Below are 23,584 nucleotides of genomic sequence, written 5' to 3'. Positions count from 1 at the left end.
ACATGTGTGTATATAAGTATATGAGCAGCGCACGTGCACACACATGTGCACGCACACACAGTTGCTTCCTTTTCTTTCATTTTACCGTGGAACAGGGAAAAGCTTGTCCTGACCTGGCAGTTATGTGTGGACTGGCATTTGGGGACAAGGTGAGTACTTTCCCCCTGAAAGCTGAAATCCTCGTGTATTTGCACCTCCTCTGTTCTTTCTTTGGAATTAGGACTCAGGACCCATTGTTGTGTAAGGAGAGACTAACTCCGAGGGAAAGCCTCCTCTAGGGTTCCAGAACTTGCTCCCTGCTGGCCTCGGCTTACTGTGGAGGGCACGTGAGCATGTCAGACCTCAGAGAGTCTTGGGGACCACAGGACCTAAACACACTGCCTCGTTAATCCTCTCAGTTCCGTGCAGAACCATGCATGAATCATTGCAGACAGATGGGAATGTGCTCAGGTTCAGCCCCTCAGAGGAAGGATTCCAAAACATCCCGGGACATTGCATTCCAATGCTCAGGAATGCTCACTCTCAAAAAGGAAATTTACAGACCCTTAGAGTCAGCAATTTAGAGCCAGAACAGGCCTAAAATCATACAGTTGAATTTCCTCAAATTACAAAGTCACCAAGTCACCTGAAAGAGGCAGAGGACATGCAGAGATTCACTGCAATTTTCTTTGGAGAGGATGACACTACCCCGTATGCTCCACACAGCCCAACACTGTAGCCTTGAACATAGACACACCTCTCAAATGGTGGGTGGGGTGGCCTGGGGTCTCCTGACACATAATGTCACACCTGAGATATTCCCGACCCTCTGAGATTCACCCGTAAGCTGCCAGAACCCCTGCGAGCTGAAGAAAAGCCAACATCAGAGACCTTTCTTGGAGAGCCTTCCTTCCTTCTGCTGGGCCAGGAGCTATTATTTTATCTTTCAGGCCTTGTCTTGTCCATGTTCAAACTTTTTATCCCTTCTTTAAAGGGCTTATTTTACAAATATTTGTTTGATTTTTTTTCCAATTTAGTTCCTTTTTCACATATGTTATTCCAAATGGGTTACAACATCCTAATGTCCAATGGACGCTGAACATTTACACAATTTATGCATTCTCCTACTTTGCGCATTTTTTAAAAGATTTTATTTATTTATTAGAGAGAGAGTGCATTCGCACACAAGTGTGTGGGGAGGGGCAGAGGGAGAGGGAGACAAGCCGACTGACTCCCCGCTGAGCAGGGAGCCCGACTCAGGGCTGGATCCCACGACCCTGAGAACAGGACCTGAGCCGAAGGCAGACACTTAACCAACTGAGCCACCCAGGTGGCCCCTATTTTGTGCATTTTGAGAGCCTAGGCACCACACACTCCTCATATTTTTATTTGCTGTGTATCTTTCAGTTTGCCTTGTTTTGTCTTCCTAACCTTTGAATTACTTCTATATTTCAACTTAATTTGTTGGTTTTTGATGGTGTCTCTGTAGTGAGCTGAGGAATGGCCCCCCTAAAAGATATGTCCATATCATAAGAATGTTCCCTTCTTTGGGAAAGGGGATGTTGTAGATGTATATTAAGTGATGGATTTTGAGATGGGGAGCTCATCTTGAATTAGTCCAGTGAGTTCTAAATTCAGTGACAAGGGTCCTTCTAAAAGACACACACAGGAGAGATGCCAGAAAAAGGGATAGCTACCAGAAGCTGGAAGAGGCAAAGAATGGACTCTTGCCTAGAGTTTCCAGGGAGTACAGCCTTATTGATGCCTTGGTTTTGAACCTCTGGCCTCCTGAACCGGGAAAGAAGAAATATTTATTGTTTTAAGCTGCCAGATTTGTGGTCGTCTGTTAAGGGAGCCATCAATGGTCTAAGAATTTGCTTGACACATTTCCTATATGGTGCTAGGCAGCCATTACTCCCAACATTCAATGTGTAATTTCCCAGCTGTCAATGTCTTACTCCCCCCTCTCAGGTCACGGATCCCAGTCACTTTGTGTGTTCTACTCATTGCATTTTATTGTCAATTTATGGGCTGTGTCTAGAATTGAAAGCTTCTATTTCTCTACGAGTCAGCATTAAATAAATGAGTTTATTTCTAATGCACACATTTTGGAGCAAAAGCTGGGAAAACTTACAGAATTGAATGGTCTGCCATCTCAAAAGAAAAGAGGAATCATGTGAAGGTGTTTTAGAGTAAATACACTACACTCTACTAGCAGTCAGTGTGTGGTTTGGAGCTAGGCTCCTGGAGGTGGAATCCAGCTTTGGCAATTAATTGTGGGCAAGTTATGTATCTTCTCTGAGCTTCAATCTCCTCATCCGTGAAACGGGTCTAATAGTTGTACCCATTTTTGATGAGCATGAAGTGAGATAAAATGTGTAAAGTTCTTAGAACAACACCAGGAGCATTTTCAGCACCTTGCAAGTGTTATTGTTCATGTGTTTATGCTTTAAACATCTAATTCGTGTGAAAGCACCTTAAACATAGGGAGGCACCAAGTAGAGAGGTTATTAAGTTATTAATAACCTTAAATTATTCCCTTGGGGTAAGAGCATTAAGAAAGTGCTCATAGGGACATAGTAACCCTATGCGACCCTGAAATAGGGTTTTGAGCCGAATTACATATACTCCTGTAGGACCGAACAAGGGACAATATATTTGTAAAGCTAGCATTAGTTAACTGTGTCATATGCTGTTGATGGCTGTATTTAGCAGGCAGTGTAATGACAAATGCCTTCTCGTATGAAACCAGCCACTCTGTCTCTTTTCTTGATCCTTTGTAGTATCTCTCAAGTTTATTCCATCATTTCGGTTCAAGGGCGAGGAGATTAATCTCAGCTCGCTACGGCTTTGTGCTTATGCTATCATAAATATTCATGGAATCCCTTCCCATATGACTAAGTCTTTTCCCTCCGGCAGAATTTTGAGCCCGGCATCCTGCGGTTCTGAAACAGCAGTGGGCTCGGAGCCCTTTTGAAACTGCGCACAATCAGTGGGGAAAAAATGTGCCATATAAATAATATGCAAATACTATTATGCTAACCCTATGTATGTGATAAAATACAACCATAGAAAATTTGAAAAGATGAGTTTAGGGGCACCTGGGTGGCTCAGTCGGTGAAGTGCCCAACTCTTAATTTCAGCTCTGGTCATGGTCTCAGGGTCGTGAGATCAAGCCCCAGGTTGGGCTCTGCCAGTCTGCTTGAGATTCTTTCTCCCTCTCTCTTTGTCCCTCCCCCAGCTCACACGTGCACGCTCTCTCTCAAATAAATAAATAAATCTTTTTTTTTTAAATATGAGTTTAAGCTGAAATAGAAAGTATTTTTATTTTATTTATTTATTTATTTGAGAGAGAGAGCATGCGTGTGTGAATGCGGGGAGGGGCAGAGGGAGAGACTCTTCAAGCAGACTCCCAGCTGAGCTTGATGCCAGGACCCATGAGATCATGACCTGAGCCAAAATCAAGAGTTGGATGCTTAACCAACTGAGCCACCCAGGTGCCCAACACTGAGGGTCTCACTCGGCCTGTATGTCAGACGGTCAATGAGTAGGTGAGTTTATCCCAAAGTGATGTGGGTGACAGAGGGGGCTCTTCCCATTTCTTGGCTGCTTGTTTATTGTCAAACTTATTGTTTAATGAGCTTGCTTAAGATTCTCTCTCACCCTCTCCGTCTGCTCTGCTCCCCCACCCCACCCCTGCTCGTGTGTGTGTGCATGTGCGCTCTCTCTCTCTCTAAAAAATAAAAATAAAAAAAGATCAGTGTCAATTTCCATATTTAATACTGACTAAAGAGAAGACTTGATGTGTTCATGTTGCCTCCCATTTTGTGCTCCTTCAGGGTGGATGTGTACCTCTTGGGGGACCATTCTCTACAGATAAGGTCCAAATACTTTAGCCAGGCTTCCTAGACCTCCATAGCCTGGTCTCCATTGGCCTTTCCTGGTCCAGTGGTTGGATGACTCCTACAGGACCTAAACTGAATGTATGCAGTTAGGCCTCAGTCTCAACGGATTGTTCACGATCCCCTCCAGCACACTTAGGTTTTTTACCTCTAATGAGTCTTTGGACTGCCTTCCTCAAGTTCAAGTAGACAATTCCACTTTTCCAAGAAACTGTAGGACAGACCTCACCTCTCCACAAAGTCTTCCCTGATGATACCAAGGCTTAGTGAGCACTCCTGTCTCTGACTCTGGAAATAGTCTTTTGGCAGTTAGACAAATTGCCTTGTTGAGGTGTCTTCTATTATTGACTTCAACTATTATTGAAACTTTCATTATTATTATTTTAGTCTTGCATACTTGTGTCTATCTCCCCAACTGGACTGGTAATTCCTTGATGATGAGTCTGTGTTGTATCATTCTTTTTTTTAAATTAAAAAAAGTAACGTATGCACAAAATTTAAAACATTATCAGTACAAACAGGCTCATTATGAAAACTACCATTCCCTTACTTATTCCTTCCCATCTTTCTTTTTGCCTTCTTTACAAATATTCCTTTTCAATTCTTAGTTGGTTCTCCTGCAATTTTCTCCAAATTTTACTGCTCATTCTCTAGTTCTTGAGTTGTCACTTCTAGACATTTATCTAGCGAATTTCTGCTCGTGGATATGATAGGGTGTTCTGATAGTCTTCTCCTGTCTTGCCCTCCCCCTTTTCATCCTTGCATTTTCCTAATATGTCACAATTGGTTGTTTAATTATTAGTTAGCATTTACGTTATTATGGCCATATAAATATGGTTTACCACTGAACCAACTAGAGTAGATGAGTTCATTTCCTTTTCCTTTTTTAAAGATTTTATTTATTTATTTGACAGAGAGAGAGAGAGAGAGAGAGGGCTAGAGAGACAAGTAGAGGGAGAGGGAGCAGCAGACTCCCTGCTGAGCAAGGAACCCGATGCAGGGCTCGATCCCAGGACCCTGAGATCACGACCTGAGCTGTAGGCAGATGTTTAACCGACTGAGCCACCCGGGTGTGCCAGATGAGTTCATTTCTTTTTACAAACTTGTTTTTCCTGAAGTTGCCACATTTTCTCATTTGTTTTGTTGTCTCCGAAACTATATGTGTTTTTTTTTTTTTAAAAGATTTATTCATCCATTTAGGGGGGAGAGAGAGAGAGAGAGAGAGATCACAAGCAGGAGGGAGAGAGAATCTCAAGAAGACTGTACCCGGTGTGGAGCTGGACACAGGGCTCAATCCCAGGATTCCAAGATCACAACCCAAGCCAAAACCAAGCGTTGGACACTCAACTGACCACACCAGCCATGTGCCCCTGAAACTATATTTGTTTTACTTCCAAATGCTTTCAAAGCACTACCACTTGCCTGTCAGTATTAACTTCCGAATTCTCAAATGCATCACGTAATCTTCCCATTCGGGTTTTGCCGGGGGACCTTCCGCCCATAGATTTTGTTCCCTTGCTCTAATCTGGCTGAGTCAGCTGGTGTCCGGATCCACAGCACGACTGTTGTCCTGTGACTTCCCTTTGACACTGTCCTGTGCTGGACACCCTTCTTTTTTGGATTCCACTCTTCCTTAGTTTTAATCTTCCTTCTGATGGGGGTCCTTTAAAGTCTGAAAGTGTCTGTTCTACCCTTACTTTTGGTGGACAGATTGGCTGAATATACAATCATAGATTGAGAATAATTTTCCTTTAGAAACTTTAAAGTTTTATAGTCTTACTTCCAGCATTTTCATTCTGATTCCTGATTCCATTTGTTGGTTTCCTCTCTGGAAGGTTCTAGCATCTTCTCTTTATCGCTGGGGTTCTGATATTCCCAGATGGTATGTTTGCGGTGATCTTTTCATTCATTGTGCTGGGCATGCGTTGTGCCCTTTTAATTTGAGACTTGTGATTCTCGGTTCTGGGGAAAAGGTTCTGTAATGTCACTGACAATTTCTTCCTTTCTGATCTCTTTCTGGAATTTCAGAAAAGTTGGACCTCTTGTTTTGAACCTTTATCTTTCTTTACCTTTCCTATTTTCTATTTCTTGATATTTTTGTTTTACTTTCTAGGATTTGTTCCATGTTATATTCTAAACTTCTGTTGAAATTATATCTTGGTTATTATAGTTTTAATTCCCAAGGAATCTCTCTTGCTTTCTGATACTTGTCTTGTATCTATCTTCCTGTCCTTATTTTATGACTAAACTCTCTTCCCTGATAGCTCTGAGGGTACACACAGCACACACACATCCATTCCTGCATCACCTCTATGTCCTCTAGAGTCCTTCCTTCCAGTCTCCAAATCATGTTGCAAGTTTTCTTAAATACCTGATGATTCTTGATTGTTCTTTTATAATTAAGACCAAGATACTTGAAAGTGATTTGCAAGTTGTGTGCGTATAGACAGAACTGTGGACAAGTGGGCTTCAAAATAGGTGCCAAACTAAAATTTTGGCTGGGGGGCCCACTGACCTTTTCCTTAGGGGCCCAGTTCCCCAGAGAAGCCTCTGATCTCTTGCTTGGGGGCAGGATTTTCCTGGCTGTGGCCTTCTGGCCTCCGGTTCTTGGAAGTAGGCTGGGTAATCTACATCAGTAAGCTGGGTTTCAGTGAATTCCACTATTTTCAGGTCTGTGCCTCACACTGTGTACTTATCAGTAACAACTAGACTGGCACCTCTTGAGATCAGTTTCTTTAGGGCACATTTCCAGCCAAGGATGGGGACCAGGGAGCATGGAGGTGGTTGTCTCTATTGAATGATTGGTAGGAAATTTGGGACTGCATTGATCTACATAGAAATGTTCAACTAATCTCTTGCACTGCCCTCAACTTCGGGTATCTCCCACCTCCAAGTGTTGGACCTTTGAAAGTTCTGTAGGGAAAAATGGCTTTCAGACCTTCCCATGAAAGAATTGCAGTTTTAAAACCATTTTCTTTGTTTTTAAAGGGGCCAATCACAGAAGTATTGTTGTGAATTGTCTGATGGGGTGGAATTTGTGATACTTGATCTGGGTTGAAAGAATCAGTGGGAACTGCAGGGCAGAATCTACATCACTCAGGAAATTGGCTGTTAACTAGCAACTATCCAAAACTGTTTTAAGAACACTAAGTTGTTGGGGCACCTGGGTGGCTCAGTTGGTGAAGCGTCTGCCTTCAGCTCAGGTCATGATCTCAGGCTCTTGGATGGAGTCCCACATCGGGCTCCCTGCTCAGTGGGGAGTTGGCTTCTTTCTCTCCCTCTGCTTCTCCCCCTGCTTGCGCTTTCTCTGTCTCTCTCAAATAAATAAAATCTTAAAAAAAAACAAAACCCACTAAGTTGTCACCATTACGAAAGGAAATTTGTATTCTTTGGAACATTAGAATGTATTCTTACAGAAATATTAAGGCGATATAAAAATAATTCTAATTTGGCACTAAATAACTGACCCAGACATGTAGGGGAGTGTGCCCTTTCTTTTTCTTGATGCCAGGAACTCAATACCAGAAGTGAAGAGCACAAAGTTATTTAATGGAATTGAATTCAAAAATTAGAATATTTTAGATTAAGTAATTTCCTTCATTGGTTGTATTTAGTAGTCAAAGAAATGTGTACCTTTGGAATAATAGAGACTGCAAAGACAGAACAGGGGTATCAGGGAAATTACCACTAATTGTTCAATAAATGTTCTTGAGTATGTGTGTCCCATGGATGGCACTTAATCATCCGTACCTTTTATCCCTCTCCATGTAGAAGATATCTTATCTTCTTTATTGGACTCTAAATCTCATCTTAAGCTTCTCAATGATGCCAACATCTTATAATACAAATTAGATGAAGCCTACATGTGTTTTATCATGAATATGGCAGGTAAAGTGAATGAATGAATGAATGAATGAATGAATAATGATCGATGATATTAATAACTTAGTATTTTCTTTTTTTTTCAATAACTTAGTATTTTCTATTGCTTAATATATACCATACATGGGACTAAGTATTTCATAGGTATTAGTTCACTTATTCTGTGACTGACACAGGTATTGTCAGTCAACTCAGACTATGTAAGTTATGCCACAGTGAAAAAGAGCCCCAGATCTCAGGGGCCTATGACAACACATACTTATTTCCCACCCACACAGCATGTCCATCATGAGGCTGCATAATTAAGGATCCAAAAGGTGTAGCAGCATCTGGGTGAAAACAGGTAGTCTCAGGTGAAGGGGGAGGAGAGATGGTGAGCCAGGAGCTGGTTCTTAAAACTTCTGGTCAGAAGTGACACATGTCCATTCTCCCTTCAATTCAGTGGCCAAAGCAAGTCACATGGTCACTCCTGACCTTCATGAGTCAGGCTGATTTTATTCTATTTCATGGAGGGGCATCTCAAATCTTGCAGCTAGTCTGATATCAGTGGGTGGGGAAGTACAGTCCTTTACCAGGGAGGGCAGCAAATATTTTGAGTAATACCATCTACCATAGATAAAACAAAACCAGCAAAACCAAGCAAAAACACAGTATCAAGGTCCTAATTACGCAGAAATGTTAGAATCAAGTCCCTCTGTATCCCACTTTTCTTTTTTTTAAAATTTTATTTATTTATTTGGGAGAGAGAGGGAAAGCTTGCAAGCATGAGCCGGGATTGGGGGGCAGAGGGAGAGGGAGAAGCAGTCTCCCCGCTGAGCAGGGAGCCTGATGCGGGACTCAATCCCAGACCCTGGGATCGTGACCTGAGCTGAAGTCAGAGGCTTAACTGACTGAGCCACACAGGTGCCCCATCCCACTTTTCTTAAAGAAAAATAACTAATTTTCATTTGTATGGTATTATTCCAGGGTATAGTTGGAAAAGAAAAATAAAATGGTAAGATATTACTATGAGGAATAACACCCAGAAATTTCCTTACATAAGGGCCAATCTAATGTTATTTGTACAAATAAAACTCAGGGTCTAAAATTTAGATTTCAGACAGCTTAGGTGGTCTCAAAGAGGATCTTATTTCACTTTGGGGATTCTCTAGTGTTTTACATTTATTGTGTGACTCAAACTTGCCAAATGTGAGAAATGGCGGAGAGGCAGTAAGTGTTATTGTTTTAAGGGGAAATAATTTTAAGAGGAAATAATTTCACATCACCAGAAGCATATCTTAAAACTCTCAGGGACTTAGCCAGTCTGTGCATTTTCTTTCTTTTCTCATGCTTGCATCGAGTCTTGTCTGTCACAAGAAAAGCAAGTACAGACGCATCCCAATGCTATCATTTGTTTTCTAGTTTACTCGAATGTTCATTAAAAAGTCACCACTTCCCTGGTTTTCGCCTTTATTATACTCTAAAAATTTGCCAAGTACTTGACACTGTGTTTTCTTGAACGAGCCTGCCACCTTGTGGTGATTAGGAAAATGCGACTTAGCAAAACTAGCGCTCAGATATACGAAATATTTGCTGCCCTCCCTGAAAACTCCTTTCAATAAGTAGTTGTGAGCCCCTAACCCTGTTCTAGGTACTGAGCTTACAACAGTGGATGAATTGGATGAGAATCTCTCCCCTCCCGGAGCTTGTGTGTTATAGTACGAGGACTTGTGTATATGAGTTAAAATTTGGAAATGTAGTCAGACTTTGTAACTTGTAAACCTAATATCCTACCTACATACGTGCTCATCTTCCCTATATGTTATCTGTGAGCGTTACATCCCTGCTGCTATAAAGGCTAGCTCTTTCCTTTTCTATTCTCTGGGTCGAAGCACTGCTGTTTTCTCAAGGACTCGGGGACTTTGCATCTGTTTTAAGCCCCTCTTTCTCCAACATTCTCAAAGGCTTGCCTCCCCCTTGTTGTGTCCTTAAATACATACACATGCTCACTGGCTTCCAGTTAAAAAAGTCTTTCCTTAATCCCAAATTCTCTCTGGCTAAAGCTATGTTTCTCTGCTTCCCACCACAACAAAGCGTCTCAAAAGTTTTGTTTTTATCTCTTGCGCCCACAAGAAGCTTGTCTGCCTTGTTTATTGCTGAATTCCCAGCGCTCAGGAATCATTTATCTAGTAGGTGCTTGATAAATATGTTTAATCTGCCTATGAATTCATATTGCAATAATGGCAACGCCCATCCTGCCCGAGTCTATGGGTAATCTGGGATTTGCAAAACAGAAGCAGAAAGGGCATTATGTTGGAGAGAATCCTGCTTAGCACACGGGAAGTTTCTTTAACCTGATGGCTCCCTGATTTGTAAAATGAGGATTGTACTATCTTGGAAATGACAGTTACATGACAGCCTTGGGGTGAGATCTGATTGGTAGTGGTATCTGAGTACAGTACTATAAATAATGTTTTGGCCGTAGGAAAAATTCTGTGATTAACTGATCTTGATTTATTAGTGATGTCCACCCTGCATGTGGGAGGCAACATTGGCTGTAGATTCTTGGGCAACGCGGTTCCTTCCAGCTCGAAATGTGAAGAGTGATTTAAAAAGATAGAATCTTGGGGGCACCTGGGTGGCTCAGTTAGTTGAGCCTCCAACTCTTGATTTTGGCTCAGGGCTTGATCTCGGGGTCATGGGATCCAGCCCCGAGCCGTCGGGCTCTGCGCTGGGCGTGGAGCCTGCTTGAGATTCTCTCTCTCCCTTGGCCCCTCCCTCTCCCTCACTTCCTCTAATAATAAAAAATAAAAGTAAATTTAAAAAAAAAGAATCTCAGCACGTTGCTGCATTTTAGATTTAAACTAGACTAAAACCTTTGAACAGTTCTCAACATTTAATTACAGAGTAAGAATTAAACTCAGACTCAAAATTATAAACTGCAATCTCTAGGAGTGAATCTAAGATAAATGGATATGGATTTGCATCTGTTTTATTTAACTGGAGTTCATCTGCTATCCCGTATCATGAAGGAAAAGTTTTTTATTGTATAATATTTAAAAACATTACTTTCAAAAAAAATGTCCTGCACTAAGTCTGACATTTATTATGCTTAATATTTTATTTCCACTTGAATGTGTTATCTTTCCTTCTCTTCTGGATGGCTGACTTCATTTGCTTTCCTTTCCCCCATTTTGATTCCCAACAAGGAGGTAATTCCAGACTAGACTGGCAAATATGTCAAGCTATATTTCAATTACCGGGACAATAAATGTGAAGTTAATGAGATTAAAATACAATCAGCCTCAGAAGTGAGTGTAAGCCCCTTTTAATGGAAATCAGGATTAAACGCAAATTTTCATCACCTTATGTGTCAGTCATAAATGTTTTGAGTCCATGAGAAAACATCTGAATGGATTCAGAGACTCTGAGGAATGTAGAGTTTATCATAGTGAAAAGAAAGTGATTTGAGAATATAGACTATTACATGACATTCTGTATATAGAATGTTAAAAAAAAATTGCAGAGTTCCTTTTCGTTGCTTGCATTTACTTGTTGCTCCAGAATAATTTTTTAAGGCCAATAAAAGAATGCATATGGAAAAATTTGAATTTGTGAAAGGAAGCTTCAAACTTACTTTATTACAGTCTAGGGGTGAATTTTGTAGGGGTGGGCAAACTGCAGCCCCTGTGTCAAAATTGACCTGCCACGGGGTTTTGTAAATAAAGCTTTATTGGAACACAGCCATGTCCATTTGTTTTCAAATTGTCTGTGGCTGCTTTCCTGCCAACGTGGCAGGGTTGGGCAGTGGCAACAGACATCTCGTGGCTTGCAGAACCTGATATAGTCACTGTTTGGCCCTTTCAGAAAGAAGTTTGTAAACTCCTGCCCTAGATTGTAAGCTTTCTCCATTATACTGCATATTTCTGAAGGCCGGGACTCTGTGTTTAAGCTTAGTTTTTAATTTCTCTTATAAAAGTATCCGTACCTTTGAGATGATCGGTTAATAACAACTTGAAGAAATACAGCATAAAATATAGATTTATGCAAGGGGTCATATTTTAAAATTTTTATAGCAGGAGTTACATGTGCTTGGGTCAATCCTATTTTTCTCAGCCCTTGGAGGAAGGTTGTGTTCTCTGCTTCTCTGCCCTCCCTTTGGGGTCTGTAGCCTGCCTCACGCCGGGAGGGAGCCCTGCTCAGCTGGACATCAGGCCTATCACCTTCCGGCCTGGAGCTCCTCCTCGTGTTTTCCTGGAGCCACTGAAGGCAGCTTAGAGTCCATCCTGCTGGTGAAGGGGGAACAGCTGCTCTCAAAAATCTTCCAGGTTGCCCCTTCCATCCTCAGTGCTTTTGGCCTCTGGAGCTTCCAGTTGGCAATTTGCAGGCTCTTGAGCAGCAATTAATTGATTGATTAATTAATTACTATTTTTAGAGAGAGAGAAAGTGTGGGGGCAAGGGGCAAAGGGAGAGGGAGAAAGAGAATCCTAAGCAGACTCCCTGCTGAGTGTGGAGCCATCCAGGAACCCCAGTTATGAAGTATTTTTATGAGAAGGTAAAAATAATGTGGTTCAGGGACTCCTGGGTGGCTCAGTCATTTAAGTGCCTGACTTTTGATTTTGGCTCAGGTCATGATCTCAGGGTCGTGGGATTGAGTCTGATATCAGGCTCTGTGTGCAGCGGGGAGTCTGCTTAGGATTCTCGCTCTCCCTCTGCCCCCACCCCTGCACACTCTCTCTCCCCCCCTAAAAATAAGTTAATTAATTAAAAATACTTTATAATTATAATTATAATATATTTCTAGAATTTTTTTTTTTTTTTTTTTGGAGAGAGAGCACATGCGCACGTGGGTGGGGAGGAGAGGCAGAGGAAGAGAATCTCAAGCAGGCTCCACACCCAGCACCAGCCTAACTTGGGGCTCAATCCCACCCCAAGACCATGACTTGAGCTGAAATCAAGAGTCGGACACTTAACTGACTGAGCCACTCAGGCACCCCCAGAATTCAGAATTATAATATGAATTATAAAATCCAGAATTTTCATTTTCAGAATTGTGATATGATGGCTTGTGGAGTTTGCAGGTTGATGGCCACATGAGAAAATTTCTACTTCTCCAGTAAAAATCATTATTGGAAAATTGTCCTTTATGTAATTCACTATCCTTTACATAAAGGGCTATGTCGATATATTCTTCTGAAAGTTGATTGCTTAGAAGATTTGTCCCTCTAGACACACTGCAAACATTTCCTTTATTAGATGACAGTTAGTAGTCCATACTATTTTGACTTTCTTTTTCTTGGCTGCCAGGAAGCTTAGAGCTAAGTTTCTTGTGCAAACATAGAGCGATACTGCGCGCTACGGGTTTCCGGTACAGCGACCCGCGGTGTCCCGCTGCTCTCCCTAATTGACTCTTCTTACTTTATCCCTTCCTTAATGGCTCTATTGGTGGTGCTGTAACATCAGCTTCTTTAGGACACATTTTCTTCTGGGTGTGTTTCATGAATTGGCTGAGGGATTTAAATGAATTTTCTTGTAGAATCCTCAGACCAACCTAGTGAAGTTGGAAATATTTCCATTTTCCAGACGAAAAGATTGAGACTAAAAGAGATGAAGATCTGTGCTCAAACTCATAAAGCCGGAAAGCAGAGGCAGTTAGGACTTGGAACTGTTAATATCGAAAAATCAAGCTGTTCTGCACAGCCACGAAGATGTGCTGCTTCTCCTAGTCCTATTCCAGCCAAGTTCAACAGAGGTCAAAGAGAACTGGTCTGTGGGGCGCCTGGGTGGCTCAGTTGGTTAAGCGACTGCCTTCGGCTCTGGTCATGATCCTGGAGTCCTGGGATCGAGTCCCGCATCGGGCTCCTTGCTCAGCGGGGAGTCTGCTTCTCCCTCTGACCCTCCCCCCTCTCATGTGCGCGCTCGCTCTCTCTCATTCTCTCTCTTTCAAATAAATAAATAAATAAATCTTTAAAAAAACCTGGTCTGTAAGAATGAAATCAACTTTCCCACTGAAAAATGATTAAAGGGATGAATAGAAGACTTTTATCAACAGAATTGATAATAATGCTTTCATAGGAGATAGACTGTTAGAGCAGATGAAACCCATACAGTGAATCAACTTTGGGGGAAAAAAAAAAGTCTGATCTTGTCCCTAATTAAATATATGCAACTTAAAAACATTTTGCACCTATGAAAAGTTATAAAATGTATTGGGGTTGGATCTCTGGGGAAATGAATTCTCTTTGTTTCTTTTGGTTGCCCTGATTTTTGTTTAATCTTACTGGAGGACAAAACCATAAAAAGCAGCATAGCAGATTGATGGATCCCCTTTCTAGAAATTTAAAACCAAGAAAATACTTCAAAAGATGAGAACTATGTGTTAAAGTTGTCCCAACACCGTTATCAGGAGTAAAAAACAAAAAAGGAAGATAATTGGCCTCCAGTAGAAGAGATAATGCTTAAGTGATTTCGAATCAGCAGCATGCTGTGTAATAGAAGATCATCCAGATACACAGACGTACAGAAAACAGAGTGTCGGGTGTGATTATGGGGCCATCGACGCCAAAAGTAAGTTCATATATGGATGGCACGGTAGGGGCTATCTCTAGGTTGACATATTGTTCCTGCAATCACCTCAAAAGCTGGGGAGGGGTGTTTTTTTGCATTCGAGGTAGACTGGGGTGGGGTCCCCCAGAGACCTGGTCCAGCAGATGAAGGGGAGTGTTAGGCCATATTCTTCGTCTAAATCAAACCACTACTTTAAAGGTGAAGAAGCAGGAAGTTACGAGAAGTAGAAGTATGGTGTTAAAAAAACATAGAGCAGGAAAGCTGATGAGAAGGCAATCTCCAAATGGTTTCTTAGCCCAGCACAGGTTTCCCCAGCAACGTACCAAATTATATATTCTGCCTCTCACAATAATGAATGGTCACTGCAAAAATACTCGTTTAACATAGAACTGCATAACATGATGTTAGAAAGCTGAGCAACCCTCCACCCACCTCTGAAATGATACCAGTTCTCAGTGGGAGCCACTGCTAACAGTTTGGGCTAAAACCCCACAAAATTTTCCCACATATCTATTGACAGCATAATGGCACAATACCACACGTACTGTTCAGCAACTTGCTTTAGTACTTCCAAAGTTTTTGACATCTTTCCTCGTGTTTGATTTTGATCAAATGAATATTTCAATTACAATGAAACTGTTTTTCCTTTTTGTTCCAAGTCCTTTTGTAACACTGATGCTTTAAGACAGGGACCATGGTGCTTTGTGTCAAATACCCTGGCTCGGAAATCATTCTTTCTGACATTGAGTTGACCTTGTCTGAGTAGGAGATTCCCGGGCTTGAGACCCAAGAGGGTCATGGCATCTATCTGGGGGTCTTAGGGAGTCTATCCAAGGAGCAGAGTTGGGTAGAAATATTGGAATTTGGACAGTACTTGCACTTGGAGAAGTAGGCAAAGCAGCATCCTTTAATTAATTTATAACCAAAAATGTGCATCCTCTGCATTCTGTTTGGCAACTTGCTTTTGCACTTAGCAATTTATTTTGGGCACCATTCCTTGCATCGGAGTTAAAGTAAAAATATTTTAATTACCAGTAGGGGCTGATCTGAGAGTAGAGGCAGGTAGTAACAGGGAATGGGCTAGACCTCAGGCTCATGCTATTTAACACTAGAACCTCTTCCGTCTCCCTTATTCAAAAGTAGAACCATGTGAACAACTGTTTTACAACTGTCTTTATGCCATTTAAAAGTAACTTGTTCTTTGGAGGTTTTAACAAACGATTATAGGGGAAGGGCAGCCAAAGAATTAAGGACTGTTTTCCTAAGACTGAGGTCCCTCTGCTTTACTACCCTGCCCTATGTCTGTAGAAATAGGTGGGCACCATCTAGAAAAAGCCCTTGTACGTGAGTCAGGCAAACCCTCTTTATCATTGGTTTGATGTAGTTCTGTAATACAAAATGCTGGTGAGTAGAAAACTATTTGGGGACTGATGGGATGGGGGGCAGAAATTACAGTGTGTCAAAGGGAGAAAGAGAGGTGGGAATGGGAACATTCAGGTGGAGTATGAGATTGTTTGTTTTAAATTTGCCTTTTATCTTGGGCAAAAATGTTCCTAATGTAAGTGCCAAGGCCAGCTGGCTCCTTCCAAGTCCATGTCCGATGCTTTGTAGTAAATACATGCTTGCTCGGGTTTCCCAGCTAACGTTTTACAGGACATAAAGGGGAGGCTGAAATTGGGAAGCCAGGTCAAGTCATGTTCTTCCAGTTCCTCAGCATGTAGTAACAAGAGACTGGAATTCAAAATCCCCGATGTTAATCTTTGGCACTTCTCTTGAAGCTCCTGCTCGGATTTGTGTTATAGTCAAGGAAGGTGGCCAGTGAAGGGCTCAGGCTGCATGGTGGGCCCCTGCTTAAAGGAAAATCTCTGTTCAATGTTGTACCTCCACACCCACTGCCTGCTAGACACGCTGACGCACAGCAAGAGGCAGACCCCCTTGTAGTATGTGCTCTTAAATCAAGTCTTTTCCAACTTCATGCTCTTTTAAACCAAGGTTTCTCAACCTTGTCATTATGGGCATTTTCGACTGGGTAATTGCGGGTTGTGAGGCTGTTCTGGGCGTACTATAGGATGTTTAGCAGCAACGCTGATTTTTACCCATTAGATGCCAGGAGCACTTTCTCACTTGCACCCTCTTCCCCCAGATGCCTCTAGATATTGCCAACTGTGCTCTGGGAAGCAAAAGAGCACCTGCTTGAGCACCACTGATTGAAACAAAGGAAGTCCTTTCACTTGGGTATGTGAATGGTGAGGTTGTGATCATGGGAGGACGGAGAGGGTAGGGAGACAGAGGAAATACATTTACAGATTTCAATATTTTCCCTTGATTGAAAATCACAAATATATTTCAGGGGAATGAAAGCTGTACACTTTCGTATGTAGTACTGGCTGTCTGCCTTTATAAAGCTCGTAATTTGTACGTCAGGTCTTTGAACACTTACAGAGATTTGGTTATCCGCCCAGCACTTACGTATAGAGCTGAAGTGATCAAATCCTCCGTGTGGGTCTCTGAGGGCTTGGGTTACCCCAGTGGCCTTCAGAGGGAGCCAGCCAGAAAGATGTCAAGCAAGGGTGGCTGGGGTAACACGGGTGACAGTATGTCACCATGCTTTTGTTTCACTCACGTTGGCTTATATCTTTTATTTGGGGTCTTAATCCTTTTTACTATTTAGGAGAAAAGAAGGGGACAGGAAGATGTCAGGCCTGGGTGGCTGATTTCGGAGGCCCAGAGAGAGGAGAGGTGGGTGAGGTGTGGAGGTGAGATGAGGTCTACACGCTAATCTCTTGCAGACGCCTCCATTGATGCACTCAGTAACAATTTGGAAAGCTGAACACACACTGAAGATCTTGGAAACTGACTAGTAATTTAAGTGACAATGTGTCCATTATATTGCAAGCAATTCTTGGGCAAATCTTTTAGGAAAAATCAGTAGTCACTGAATAATTTGTCTTTTTGATGAGTATTTTCATAATGCACGTTATGCTTCACTGAAGCAAATTATGCAGGCAACTGAAAATGACAACAGAATTCATTTTACAACCCAGGAAGTGCAGCTCTGTTTATTAAAAATATATTCATTCCATTTGGAGAGTAAAGCAGTTTTTATTTTCATGAGTGTAATGTTGACAGGTAATTAAATTTGTCATAAATTGCACCTTTAATGTATGCATCCAAGTCCATTAGTTTATAATCTAAGCAGCTACTGAAGTCCATAGGAGTTAATGTCAACAAGTTTTTTAAATTCCAGAGCTTCAAATGCTTATTCATGAATTCCCTAAGGTGTGTTTTAAAAAATTTTTCAAGAGCATGCACCTTAAAAATGTAAGACATTAGAAGAACGACTAAAAATCAGACTAAAAACATCACCATATTGGATTTTATGTAATAATGGATTGAGATGTAACATTTTGGTCACCATTTGATACATGGCTACAAATTCTGGGATTAAAGCACTATCAACCAGTTACATCATTGTTTCATTAAAGAAGAATTCCTAAAAAAAATCCTTTAAGAGGACAACTAAATGTGATGGGAGATAAAATTGATGAGACACAGTCTCATTGGTGTAAGCTTTTGCCTCCCATTTCTATGGTAACCTGGGATTTGTTTTCCAATCATACCTCTGAAAGGCTTGTTTTCTCCATCATGAACATTTGGCCAGAAGCACTGAAGGTAACAAACATTTCTTTCTGTATTGTCTCTTTTTTTTTTTTTTTTAAAAAAAATGGACAAGGGAAAAATAGAAGATAACATTCAGAGGCTTCTCAGGCAAACACAAAAGGAACTTACATTTACTAATTTTCAGATGACGGATATGTCTGAAAGATCACAGAGCTAAAAAGTGAATATTAATGAAATAACTACTCAGATGTCCTAACAAATACATTCAGTAAATGCCTTGAGCTTTAATAAAATTGCAAATGCTCATTTGATTTGATAAAGTAAAAACTTGGAGGCTTGCTCAAGATGACCTAAAATTTTATAGTCCAGCAGTTTTCAACCTGGATTGATTTCTGGGGACATTTGGCAATGTCTGGAGACATTTTTGGTTGTCCCAACTGGTGTCATGTTAGTGGTGGTGGTGATGGTAGAGTGTGTGTCTATGTGTGTGTGTGCACATGCGCGTATACTCACTACTGGTAACTAGTGGGTAGAGGCCAACAGTGAGACTAAGCATTCAACAGAGCCCAGGACAGTCCCCCCTCCTCCCCTCTCCCATCCAAAATAAAAAAATTACCTGCCCCAAACAGGAGGTTGAAAAAAAGCCGGCATATAGCCTCATAGATGCTGTTCTGGAATGAGGAACATACATTGAACATATGAAATTATTGAGCATAAATGTTCAAATATATAAAGTGCTTTGGAGGCAACCCTAGTTGTAATTTTCTTCCCTGTTCTTGTGTTATATTTACTTCTTTGCTATTTCATTTAAATGGCAAAAAAAAAAAAGAAAGAAAAGGAAAGGAAAGGAAAGAAAGGAAAAAAACCTACATAGAAACAAAAATCACCATTTTTTTTTCTTATCCCCTTTTGGTTAAAATGTGAACATTTCCAGCTTGCACGTGTTTAATTTGTTGTGGTCACGTATGAACTGTAAATATCCGTTCAGTCCGACAGTCTAGTGTTTCCCTTGCATAGCTTCTAGCAAAGTAGAGTATTGGCTTGACATTGGCACCCTGCTTCATTTAAAAGTAGTTAAGTTCTGATAAGTTTTTTCCTGTTAATTGAAAATGGACTTACCTTTCCTCAGTTGAATGCGGACGCACTTGCCTTTGGCGTCCTCTTTTTTAACTATGGTGGCATTTGGTCATTTTGGAAGACAACGCTACCCCCAAATCCACGCACAGGTCAGGAGCGCAGATCCACCTTGAAGGAGAACTTGCAACTCAATTGAAAGCAATCCATGCACAGCCAGAGGGCGCCCAAATGCCGCAAATAAAAGTTCCAAAGGTTCGGAGGGTTGCGGGAAGGTAAAATCGGCTTTTGTCTAGTGAAAGTGCTGCCGTTGTAAGCGTTGTCATGTTGTGTTATTTCTTGCATTTGCTTCTTGCCAACAGATAAGCAAGGTGGGCATACGACCCCACCCTGGCGGTTATTTCACGTCCCGGTGTTAAAGTGGCAGTGCCTCAAGCCACCCGACACGGCGTTAGTTGGTTGGCCAAGGCTTGGACCTGTGCGCTTCTAGGCAGCGCTGTAAGGGTTGCCTCGGCTAACCCAGCCTTCCCGGGAACTGGTTGCCTCTTTTAAAGCACAGACATAAAACACCGACGGTTCCTTTCCTCGGGGTCTTGTCCTTTCTCCTTCCTCTCCCAAGTCCCGAGAGCATTCTTGCAGGGGGACGCCGCCCACCCCACTAAGGTGGACCTCGGCGGTCGCGCTAGTCCCAAGCCGCAGACCTCCAGGCTCAGCCCAGCGTGCGAAGGAGCCGCCTGCCCAGCTCGTCTGATCCGCGGGGGCGCCGCCCGGACTTGCCTGCAGTTAGCAGCCACCCTCAACCCCGAGGACATCTGTCTTGATGGGCTGAGGGGAGCCACCAGGTCACCCTCAACCTCACTGCGCGTCCAGGTATCGGAATCTCAGGCGGACGTCGCGCACGAGCGGGACTGGGGTGCTGAGAAGGGTAGCAGGTGGCAGGGGGCGTCATTCATCACCTCGAGGCAGCCCCTTAAGACTGAGCGAGACCGAGCACTTCCTATCCAACCATTCCAAGGGGGGGGGGGGAGAGAGAGAGAGAGAGAGAGAGAGAGAGGAGAGAAGGGCCCACAGACAGCCCTGGCGCGGCGGGAGAGGGGAGGCGGCGCAGGGCTGGGGGGGGGGGGCGCGGGAAAGGACAGGAGAGGGGAGGGGAGAGGGAGGGGAAGCCCTCATGGTGGGCAGATGAGGACAGGCAGGAGGGACAGGGGGACGGAGGGGAGGAGAAGCGGAAAGGGGGACCACCGGGACGCAGGGAGGGGAGCGGGATGGAGGGGAGTTGAAGGGAGGCGGGCGGGGCCCGGGATGGAGGGGAAGGGAGGGGAGGGAGGCGGGCGGGGTACGCGGGAGGAGGGAGGCTGGGCGGGCGGACGCGCCGGGGGAGGGCGCTGGGCAGGAAGGGGAGGGGGAGCGCGAGCGCGAGAAATGCAGAGGCTGCAGCGGCGGCGGCGGCGGCAGTAGCGGCAGCGGCGGCGGCGGCGGCGGCAGCGCTCCAACTCGCTCCTCGCTCCGGGCTCCGCCGTCGAGCCGGGGAGAGAGCCTCCGCCTGCGGCCAGGCACCGGCCGGACGACGCCTGCGACCCGGGCCCCTCGGCGGCACCGCGCTCACCCAGGGGCGGCACAGGCACCCAGAGCCGGTAAGGAGGCGCGCCCCGGCGGCCCCGCCGCCCCCGCGGACCCAGGGCGCCGGTAGCCCGGGGGCCTCTGTGCGCCCCCGCCCCACCTCGAGGCCCTTTGTTCTCTCCGCGCCGCGGCCGGGGGCGTGGGACGCTGCGGGCCTGATTAGACGGCGCCCAGCGTGGGGACCCTCCTCTAGGTTCCCGTCGCACTTCGGGGATTCGGGGTGATGGGGGGGCCCAAGGTGGGTGGCTTCAGCCTCTGGGAGGGTGGGAAGGAGGTGGGGGTAGCGAGTCTGCTAAACGGAGTTGGGGGGTGGGTAGCGGGAGGGAAGCTGCTCGTTAAGGAGGAAATTGTCGAGTGCGAAACCCTTTACACGCACTGAGTCCCGGGGAGACGGTTCTGTGGGGCTGAAGGGAGCGTATCTGTCATCGGAACCATTCACAGCCCGGAAGAAGGCGCTTGGTGCGCTGGGCGCAGCGGCTGAAGATGGAGGGTGGGGGGTGGGGTGGGGCGGGAGTAAGGGGGAGAAAGAATACGGGATCTGGTGTGATCGGAAGGAGGGAGGTGCCTTTTTGGTTTCACAAATGGGGTTCTTTGACCCGGGGGACTCCTGAATCTTGGCCTGCGGTGGCCAAGGAATGCGAGGTTCACACGACAGCGTGCCTCCTGAAGCACATCTGAGCGGATCAAAGCCACAGCCTTGGACGTGGCTGAATTGCCTTCCCACTAACCTGTGGGCGATCTCTGAGCATTTTATTTTTTCGAGGTTTGGGTTCAGAGGTGCGCTGCGCGCCTCCACCCTCGCGGCCCCAGCCGGGAGGGTGTGATCTTGAACCTGACAGCGCGCCGTCCCCAACGGCCCAGCCCCTCTGTGAGCGAAGGTTTGGGGTTTAGCAGGTTTTGCCGAAAGCGCTAACGCTGAAACCCGACGCCTGGTTCCTGTCTCCCTCCCCACGCCCCCCCCCCCCCCCCGCCCCCGAAAAATAAAAATTGCGGAATCCCTGGATCCGTTCGCACACACCACGCGCGGCTACAAACCGCATTCTTTTCATGAATATTCATCGAACGCTCGGCCTGGCTCCTTATCTGCTTCCCCAGAGACGTTTCCGCCTTGAAACGAACTCCGTGGACAGCCTTTGCCTGTGTAATTTTCACCCTTCTGAAATCAGCACCACGCTCACGGGTGCGTATTTTAGTACCTTGAACAGGGTTGACACACCTCGGTGTCCCGCGAGGCAACTAGCACATGTATGGCGGGGGGTTAAAACCGAACAGTAGCATCGAGGTGGTCGTTTTGCTGTAGGGGTGTGGATCAGCCTCTCCGGGATTACAGCCAAGGCTAAGAGAGCCTCAGTACTGCGGGCAAAATGAATGAATCGGGACTGTAATTACCTATTCCTTTGTCTTGGCCTCGCGCATGCGCCGGAGAGCAGGGTGTGGAGGGCCCCGGCAGCCCTATCTGATCTCTCTCCATCACCCACCCACCCACTCCCTTCCGAAGCCGAGGAACAAAGGCGTTTGCCCTAAATGTTGCGTGAAATTCTTGGACACAAATGACAGTTTTTCCCCCCTCTGTGTGTGTGTTTCTTCTTTTCCAGGTTATCTCTCGTCTTTTGCTTTCTTAGTGATTTCAGTTAACGAAAAATAAGATTATCCTTGGAGATGAGAGCAAACTGTGGATTAAATATTTTCGTGACCGAACACTGCTATTTTCCTTTCTAGTACTGTCCATTGTTCTTTTTTTCTGTAACATATTGCACCACAGTGATGGTGGCCCTCGATTTGCATCAATTAACCATTTGACAGATTTTTGCTGCTGGCCCTTTGATTAAGGGACATTGGTTTCAAAAAACTGACGGTGGCTTTCTGCCCCTAGTGTCACTACTTGGGAGAAATTAAAGACATTTTGGCGTTTATAGGAACAAGATGGCCTACAAAACCCAGAGCAGAGAAAATGGTTACCTTGTCAGAATCCTAACCCTGTTTGTTTTTCTCTTGATTCCTGCCTCATTGTTTCACTAGGGATCCCAAAAGGCCAGCCCCATGGAGATGGAAATCACTGACAGGGGAGAAAGGAGGAAGAAGGCAACCAGGGCTGTTGGGGTGGTTGGTTGAATTCTTAATGCTTCCTTTTTTCTTTTGGCACTAACAGAAGCCATGATACATATACCTTTGGTTGATTTTCTTAAAAATGGTGTATTAGCTAGGTTCTGGCCATTTAGATTTCTTTTTGGCTTTGGGGGCTTTTTTATTCTACCATCCAAAAGATGACTTATGGATATAAAATAGCTAAATACCATATTTTTGCAATGGCCCCTTAAGAATTTTATGTTTAAGTGTTCTCAGTACACCCTGGTGGGATGACATGTAGCAGGCAAATGAAAGTCATCTCTTTTGTTCCTTTTAGTAAAGGGATATTGATACTGATCACATTTAATATATCAGGGCCTATACTTGTTAGGGTAGCTGGCTGGTGTCCTCTCTAGTCCTTACTATTGAGTGGCTTATTATGGTTTAGAGGGCTATCAGCAGTTTTTTTTTTTTTTTCCATTTTTTTCTCTTTAGGTTATGTTTTTGAGGGAGAAGTGACTTGGAATGTAGATGGACTTTGATAGCAAATATATACCAGTATGCCCCAATTCAGTGAGTCTTAGGTTTTTAAGCGAGGTAATTTTTAAACTGAATTTGAAGAAATCATCCGTTACCTTATTCTTTTATCCAGCTAGTTTTTTGACAGTCCTTAGCAGGTGGAGAAAGGGAGCTAATGGGCCTTTTGACAAAATGCGCCAACAATAAGCATACCAACAGTGGCATTTTTGTTTTTAACTGGTGCTCATGCTTTCATTATGGCTTGCAGAAGAGAATAGTCTCTCCTGCTGGACCACCCTAGTCTGAAGGTGTCCAATAGGGGAGCTCTAAGGGCTTTGGCTCTCTATCCTTGGAGGCATCTTTATAATCTTACT

At 44.0% G+C, this 23,584-nt stretch overlaps 1 protein-coding gene and 1 long non-coding RNA gene across 4 annotated transcripts in view; one reads left to right on the top strand and one right to left on the bottom strand.

Moving 5' to 3' along the window:
• Window positions 1-19,704, bottom strand: part of LOC141372411 (uncharacterized) — a 48,493-nt gene extending 28,789 nt beyond the window's left edge. The window contains exon 1 of the long non-coding RNA XR_012377636.1: window positions 19,050-19,704. This is a non-coding gene — a long non-coding RNA (uncharacterized lncRNA). The remainder of the gene's footprint in view (window positions 1-19,049) is intronic.
• Window positions 1-23,584, top strand: part of BASP1 (brain abundant membrane attached signal protein 1) — an 85,874-nt gene that overhangs the window by 11,890 nt on the left and 50,400 nt on the right. The window contains exon 1 of one of the 3 annotated variants that reach the window (XM_025867448.2): window positions 20,433-20,638. The exons of 1 other annotated variant lie outside the window; for it this stretch is intronic. The gene's annotated coding sequence lies outside the window, so the exon portion shown is untranslated. Of the gene's footprint in view, window positions 1-20,432; window positions 20,639-21,673; window positions 21,805-23,584 lie in introns of those variants that run through there. One more of the 3 variants, XM_025867449.2, reaches the window with a different exon arrangement.

Source organism: Callorhinus ursinus, unplaced genomic scaffold, assembly GCF_003265705.2.
Source record: "Callorhinus ursinus isolate GAN/ISIS: 27379988/994484 unplaced genomic scaffold, GSC_fseal_2.0 scaffold3, whole genome shotgun sequence".
Lineage (NCBI taxonomy): Eukaryota > Metazoa > Chordata > Mammalia > Carnivora > Otariidae > Callorhinus > Callorhinus ursinus.
Note: the sequence above shows the minus strand (reverse complement) of the source record. Positions and strands in the feature narration are given on the sequence as shown.